The sequence below is a fragment of the Cucurbita maxima genome, unplaced genomic scaffold (genome assembly GCF_002738345.1).
Source record: "Cucurbita maxima cultivar Rimu unplaced genomic scaffold, Cmax_1.0 Cma_Scf00086, whole genome shotgun sequence".
NCBI classification, from domain to species: domain Eukaryota; kingdom Viridiplantae; phylum Streptophyta; class Magnoliopsida; order Cucurbitales; family Cucurbitaceae; genus Cucurbita; species Cucurbita maxima.
The window spans coordinates 63,830-72,820 of record NW_019272102.1 but is presented as its reverse complement, the minus strand read 5'-3'; positions in this window follow the sequence as shown (position 1 = coordinate 72,820).

The following is an 8,991-nucleotide window of genomic DNA, read 5'->3' as shown; positions in this document are numbered from 1 at the left end:
AATAGTTAAAAATAAAAACAAAAGTCCCGGTGGAAGGAATGAAAATCATGACGACTTGTGAGAATTCTCGTGAATCCAAACAAAAGTCCATGCAAGATTGAAGAAAAATACTTCACTCGTTTAATTTAGATCCATCATATGTCATTCCTCCCAGCTTAATTTGAGACACCTTTCACTTATATTTTAGACACTTTCCTAGCAAATGTTTCATAAACTTGTGCGATTAAAAGAAAGTTTAGGAAGACATTAATATTCATTTTGAGATTGTTATATCAATGGTTATTATTTGTTTTACCTAGAGAGCTTGAAATTGGTCATTCCTTCATTTAAGGGTGTAATGCCTCTAAGAATTTGACCTAGATATAGAATTTGAATCTAACTCGCAGCCGTCTTGATATTGCCCATCAAAATCAACGACCAGAATTTAATTCAAAGTATTTAGAGTAACTTAATAATAAATTTAAAAGATAACCTCATGTAGTCATAGTTTAATTGTGAGAATTTTATGTTATGGTCGTGAAAACATAGCCAATAAGTAGCTATAGTTTAGTGGCAAGAATTTCTTGATGTAGCAATAGAGATTTGAGCCCAAATCCCAGCCACCACAATAATTCTACTCTCATTTACGCGGGATTTCATTTTCCATAATTATTTTACCTTTTGCGTTTTGTTCACATAGTAAATAACGAAAACAACTTTATTTTCTTTGTTGGTCTCAGAAAGGTTTATTCCACAAAAGCAATAAAGATGCGACATTTAATCCACTAACTTAGATCATTATTTAATAAGGTGGAGAACAACCTTCCCATCTGTGCAAGAACTCAAATTTGTTTAAAGGATTATTATGAAAAGCCATTATTACCTGCCAACCATATGCATATTTCATTATCCTATCGATCAGAAAGTCATGTTCCCTTTTCAGACCTGAAAACGTCAAATGAGGCATGCCCTAATTTGCTCTCAAAGTCACACCAAAACAATGTGGTTCGAAATTTGCTCTAAAAATTGATGTTCTAAAAGTGCCTAAGATTCAAATTGCTTCCGCATGTGTTATATTAACACCATCAATGATGACGGTAGCAACTTTAGACTAATAGACATCTAGGGTCGTTACCATTAGTATCAGAGCTTTAGGTTATAGATTCGGTAGACTTGCCTACGAGATAGGCTTGACATGTTTCATGGTTTAAACATTGATGTCCTGTCACCTTCAAGTATGTCTGGTATAAGATAAGAAAAAGATGGTATTGGGTTAATGCATCTCTTTTATGTGGATCATTATTTTCAGTAGCTCTTATAGTGATTACATTTCAAAACTCTATAAGAATTTTTGGTAAAAACAATCATTTATTAAATGCGTTATTTTCCTATACTAATATTGAATGTAATTTAGTATCAAATATGTTGAGCTCTAACTATATGATTTATGGTAGCATTATGCTCCACCTAGTTGTATTTTTATGAATATGTCATGTTTGCTAAATTATATGTTGTGATTATAATGTGATATGATGCATTTTATATTAGAGAGATATAGAATAGTAGGGAAGATACTAGTGGTGGTTCGAAACCGTTCGTGAGGAAAAAGAAATTTGAACTACAAAAGGTTAGTATTCAAACTCATTGAGTTTTAATGCTTTTGAACATGCTAGCTAATTTACTATAATTGATGCACATAGAGTGCCTAAGATCCAAATTGCTTCTGCGTGTTATAATAACACCATCAAAATGAACCTAAACTGAAAACATAATTTATGAACAAAGGAAACAAAAAGGTATTTAAAAAGAGAGAAGACCCAAAAAGTAGAAAATTCCCTCGACACTGAATATTGATGCCATTCAGCACCAGAAAAACACAAAAAATTGAAGAAATGGGGAAGAAGAAATATAAGGGAGGTGGGGGGCTTTGGAGGCTTCCAAGGCTGATTATGGTGGGCAAAAATATCTCTAGATGCACTAAATTTTGTCACGTAGCATACATTGGCTAACAAAATAAGCAAGCGTCGGAAAATCTATCAATGCTTTTCGATGATTGTTAATTTAGTTGACCTTGTCCATAAAATTTTGTGCTTTCAGAGAGATTTTTTCTAACCATGGTAAACAAAATATTGATTCTCATCTTTGCTGCATTCCCATTTATTGTAAAACAAATTATCGAAAGATTTAGAATATGAGTATTGTAGTCTACTAATTCTAGCAGAGTTCTTGACCAACGCGGTGTGTACTAAGTTAGGAACAATGAGTATTCCTGACCTTTGGTATATAATGTTACATGCTGCTAAAGAAATTAGTAGACAGACTGTAGTTGATTGAAAGTGAGTCTTACATACTAGTCCTAAAATTCTAAATAACCATATAGAAGTAACCAAAGCAGACGTAGTTGAAATACTTTGCAACAGCCCAAAACAAAAAAAAAAATAAAAAATAATAAAATAAATAAACAAATAAACAAATAAAAAAATTATTATAAACAATAATTATTATTATGTAAAATAATAATAATAATAATAAATTAAAAAATAAGTAAATAAAAACAATTATTTCCCGTTTTTCTCCGCAATCACTCTCCCCAAATAATCTCTCCTCAACACACCTAATAGTTCTTAAAACAGAAAAATGTTAGATTTGAGAAAACAAAATGCCTCACATCAAATTTATAGGAGATGAGTTTATAGAGATGATCAAGATTTATATGAAAGAGAGATTCGAAGTTTCTCGGTAAGTTATATCTCAGATCTCCATTTCTTTCATCCAATTATTTAGTTTTTTTTAGCAATTTACCTGTTAGAAAGATAAGTCATTATGTTAGAAAGATACGTCATGATCTATAACAGAAAGAAAATAAAATCTATTAAATTGGCTAAAAGCAGTTGCTAACCTAATTGAAAAAGTAACAAACAAAAATATAAATAAAGGTTTAACAGATTTAACATATCAGAATATTGCATTTGAATAAGAGAGATTTAGTTTTGGTAGTAAGAGATATTTTACTAAAAAGAGATATTGCATTTAAAGAGGTTAGTAGTTTTCCTTTTATTTTATTTAATGATATTAAAAGTCATCATAAACAGAGGGAGGGATAATAAAAAGAAGGGAAACACAGTAAGAGACACGGAAGGAAGATTGTGAATATAATAGAAAATAAATGTTAAAGGGTATTAAACACTGTAAGAGAAAATAAAATATCTGGAAACATATATAAATATTTCAAGACCTAACTTAAGCAAAGACTAACTTTCGCACCAAGTATAACACATAGATCAACATAAATTAGAGAAACAATTTTGTAGAAATTCAAACTTGAAACTGATGTCATGGACTCATATAGGTTGACTTGGTTTTCAATGAACTTTCATTAAGAATGACGACGGAACATCAACCTAAGCCAACCAGGTAAGTGACCTTGCTATCGGCATGGTTATATTTGCTGTTGACACAAGTTCCGTGGTTCTGCACGTGTCATATATATTGATATGTGTGAAATGTCTGTGGATCGATATGCTTCTTATTTGTTATGTATATGTTATAATATGTGAATTGTTTGATAATAATTATGGTACGATGTGTTCAATGATATGTTTGAGATAGGATACGATAAGGATGCACAAAACGAAATGTAACGATAAGAGTCAAATACATTCATGAAACATTAAGGTTAGGTTACATACCGGAGTGATATGGATAAGAGAGATTGATGAAAGAATACTATTAGGCTACGGGTAGAAAAGGATAGGTTTGTGATAGATTGATAGAACGATAGCGTTAGGATTGATAGAACGATAACGTTAGGTTACGTTCTTGTGATGATATGACTGAGGTACGCTCACGTAATGATATGTCTGTGATAGGTATAAGAACGTTAAGGCTATGATAAGTTAGGAAACGATATGACTACGATTTACGTTATGACTTTTTTATGATATGATACATTGTGATGCAATATGTCATGGTATGATGTGTATATGATGAAATGTTATGTTAAAAGCATAGAACGGTATGTTAGGTCACTTATATTTGAATGTGTATGACGTGAAACACGATAAACTGTCTGGAATCATAACCCCGATAGGAATATGTATGAAATGTAAATTGAAAATGAGAATGACATGAAGCATGGAACGTGACAGGGGGGTTATGTTCATTAATGATAAATGTAGAAGTAGGGGGGACCTCATGCATTATGTGTGTTCATGCATCTGGGGGGATAACCCTATCCCATAACGAGGGTAGGACGTGTACATCTAATGACAGGACAACAATCGTTATGCTTGCATAGCGCTGCCGTGACGGTTACTAGTTTTAACGGGTCCCGACATAAGGGGCTCCCAGAGTATGCCCATCGGATAAGGAAAGTGGCCCAGCGGTGTGCGAACTAGCTGGTGAGCCAATACTCGCAAGTATGGGCTGTGTGTAGAGTATATGGTACACGTCCACGATTACGCGTTAGGACAACACCGTAGGGAAAGAGAAATGAAACCAAAGATAGGTCCCATCATTTCATTGCATGTGATTGTTGCATTTATCCCTAATAGTGTGGTCACTTACTGAGTATTCCTTTAAATACTCAAGCCATGTGCTACTACATTTTTCTTACGGCTGACAACGGCATCGCAACTCTCGACCATGGCACATGCATAGGGTAATGGTATTTGTTTTCTTAGACTTAGGCTAGACTAGGTTGTTTCTAACTTAAACTCTTATTCATTTTATTTAGTCTTTTGTGGTGTCGTTTTAAAGATGTTTTTTAAACACGTAAGTTCATGGCTGTGTTTTAAGATAAAGGTTATGTTTTATGAAATTTTAATGAAGTCTTCCGCATTCAATGTTTATGGTACGTATACGGTAGCGACCTTAAATTAAGTAGAAAATTGTGGCATGCATATTCTAGTCACTCTAGGTCCCTAAAAAACTAGGGTCGTTACATATAATCTACACTTGAACTTTCTATAACCTTGAGAAAAATCTGTGGCAACTCGCTTAACCAAGGATTCGATTACCGCCTACAAGTAGGTTACTTATTTAGTTGCACTATATATTACTTTTCCTTTTTTGGGGATCACTAATTGTTAGTTAAGGTCATAGAGGAGGGTCGTCTCGAGCAATCAGTTCCATGTGTTATGACTTGTTGTCCTTAGTTTTCAAATCTCGTTCCAATTTTTATCATTTTTTTCTTTGTCACGTCAGTTCTATGTGTTACGAGTTTTTGTTCTTATTTTTCGAATCTTGTTCCATTTTTATCAAATTTTTTCTTTGTCAGTACGTGTCATGAAAAATGATTTTAAGCCTTGAGTCCATGTTCATGGATTCTTGAGCCATCAACAAAATCACTGTAAAATATCGACATTCTATTCCTAGGCTAGACCATATGCTTGATGAATTGCATGGCTCATATCTATTTACAAAGATTGATTTGAAATCTGGATATCATTAAATTAGAATGCATATACGAGATGAATGGAAAAGAGCTTTCAAAACTAAGGTTAGATTGTATGAATGACTTGTTATGCCTTCTGGGTTAACTAATGCTCCTAGTACATTTATCTTAATGAATCGCGTTTTGATAGAATATTTAGAAAAGCATGTTGTTGTACATTTTGATGATATTTTAATTTATTCAAAGACTTTGTATGAGCATGTAAAGCATGTTAAGTAACTTTTGATCATGCTTGGGAAAGAGAAAATTTATGCCCATTTTAATAAGTGTAGTTTTTGCATGGAAAAAGTTAATTTTCTTGGCTTCATAGTTCGTAAAAATGGAGTAGAAGTAATTTCTTGCTCTAAAGCAGAAGGAATCCTTAATTTGAAGGAAAAGAGATTGTAGATAGGATTTTGAAACTTACCCCTAATTTGAGCTCAAAATAGATTTTCTTGAATTTGCCTTGTTCTTGAGGTTATTTCTCTTCGTTGTCTTCTATGGAAACATTCTTTGGAGGTGCAATTGGGATCGTCCTTGCTTGACGTATTCTCGTGTATCGACGAATTGGATTGGGGGAATGATTTCTTGGCACTTTCAGCATTGTAAGAACAAGTTTGAAGAGAAATGGTGTAGAATTGCTCTTGAATTTTGAAGAAATCTCAGAGGAGACCCAAAATCTAAAAGCTTATTGCCTACTATTGGGAGCTCGATTGTTGTTCCAAACTATTGCCTAAACTTTCAACTTTACAGGGCAAGCTTAAACAGACATTGAGAGCTTCAGAACCACTATGATTTTGAGATTGAAATTTCTGGATAATCCGTAAAAAATATCTACACGGGTTAGAGGACACATATTTTTATCCCTTTTTATTCAGGGTTCTTATAACCAACTACTCTATTTTTCTATTAAACAATATCGTCACAGCATACATGACATTACTGCTATGCATGAAAGAATTCATTTACAACATTTCATAAACAATGCTATGGACTTAAATGTTCATAAGAACTCATTAAAACAATATTGTTATGAACAACATAGTGGAAAACAGATAACATTAGTTTAAATAAAAATAAAGCAATGCCCTGATCTAACCTAAGGATCACTAAAAATAACATGAATGCAACTACCCAAACTTTGGTTTCTTGGCCTTGAACGCAACGTTGTCATCCGTAAATGGGTATCTTACCTTTACTTTAAAATAAGAGTAGCATGTGGTTTGAGTACTTTAATAAATACTCAGTAAGTAATCCCACTATTAGGGTCGGAATATGAATGACGTGTAATATAGTGGGACCTATCCTTTCATAAATACATTGTGGCATGGGCTTGGGCTTTGCTTTTCAGTCCGAGCAGAGTTGAATATGTTGTACTTCCCTACACACGACTCATGAATGTGCACATTGACCACCAGGTGGGTTGGTATAAGAGTACTCTATGGGTTTGCCTCGTCGAGCTTGTGCACACTCACACTACCAAATACCATGAAGGGAAACGACCAGCATAATATCATACGGAACATAAATATTTTAAGGTATGTGTTTATACTAATCATTATGGGGAAGTATCTCAATGCACCTCCCATATAAAATGCATGAGATCCCTAACATTAAAACACGACATAACGTTCCTATGAGACATACATACTTGATTCTTGTCATATTGTTCATGATTAACAATACATGGTTTTTCTAATGTTTCATAGGCATAGGGTGTACTAAACATAATATAGAAGTATCTCGATGCACGTGGTATACAAAATGCATGAGGTCCCATAACATCAAAGCATGACATATATTCATGGCGCTAATCATACCTCAAATCTATTCCTAGCATAGTGTTCCTATGAGATATAAATACTTGATTCATTTCATATTTTTAATAATTAACAATACATGATTTTCTAATGTCTCATATTCCTAGAATAGTGTATATGATATCATAGTGTAACTTGTATGCAACATATCATATATCATATCATATACATAACATAGTATATGTCATACAATCATAAAGCACGACATGTGCAGGGGCCACAGGTAGCGATGTCCATTCCCCGTCATCATCCCCACCATCTATTTCATTTTCCATTTCCATGAAATTCTCTATTTATTTTTGTGAGGATCAAGGTAGGGGATTCATGGCAAGGAAGTGGCAGGGATCGGATTCCCCATGGATAATTTTAGTGGGATTTAAATCCAAGAGTCACCAAGAGTTTTGAAGATGAAAGGCCAAGAATCTTTATAGGAATAATGACTTTTTAAGGGTTAGGAACAGTGACATTGTTATGTCTCTGTTTAGTTTTCGAAAACCTTATAAATACATTTGTTATTACTATCGTAAAATGGTAAAGTAGAGCAAAGTAAAAAAAGAAAAGAAACAGAGAAGAAATAGAAGGTTTTTTCAGAGTGTTCTTTGTCTCCTTCTATCGTTAGTGTGTGTGGGACTTATTTCACAAATTTATGAGTTTTTGTTAACAAAATTATATCAAGCCAATGGTGAATGTGTGTCAAATTCTGCTACCGCGACTAGTGAAGACAAGCTACGGGAATTGGAGCATTCATATGAAAGCTTTTCTCGGTTCTCAAGATGCATGGGAGGTGGTCGAAGAAGGGTTAGAAGAACCAAAAGATACCACGGGTTATACAGCGGCACAAAACAAGACGTTAAAAGAGGTGTGATCAAAGGATACAGCGACACTATACATGTTGTTCCGAGCCGTTGACGAGTCGGGCTTTGCGAAGCTTGCCAATGCAACTACTTCAAAAGAAGCGTCAGAAACTTTAGGAAAAGTGTTCAAAGAAATCGACCAAGTCAAGCAAGTGCGTCTCCAAACTCTTCATGGCAAGTTGGAGAGCATGAAGATGAAGGAGTCAGAAAGTGTATCTGACTACATCACGCATGTACAAACTCTAGTTAACCAACTCAATCGAAATGGAGAAATGTTAGCCGAGACACGGGTTTTGGAGAAGATTTTAAGGTCATAACCAACAGCTTTAGAATGTTGTATGCGCGATAGAAGAGTTAAAGGACCTAGCAACGTTCACAGTCGACGAGCTAGCCAGTTTTCTCGAGGAAGACGAGCAACGTAAGAAGAAGAAGGAGGAAACACTTGATCAATCACTTCAAACCAAGGCGTCAATCAAAGATTAAAAGGTACTCTACTCTTAAAATTTTGAAGGTAGAGGTTTTGATACTGAAAGTAGTAAAAATGGTCACGGTGCTCAAGGAAGTAGTCATGAAGGATAATATAAGAAGAAGGGACAGCCGAGCCAAGCAAATTGGCATGGAAGAGGACGCAATGGAGGAAGAGACAGTCGATCAATTTACTCCAACATTCAGTGCTTCAAATGTCATAAATATGCACTATGCAAATTATTATAACTCCGACAAATGTTACAATTGTGGTAGAACATTCAGTGCTACAAATGTCATAAATATGCACTATGCAAATTATTATAACTCTGACAAATGTTACAATTGTGGTAGAGGGCCATTTTGTAAAAGATTGTCGAGCCGATAAAAAGGCGGAAGAAACAATCAACCTAGCCTTGGTGACGCAACAAACCAAGGT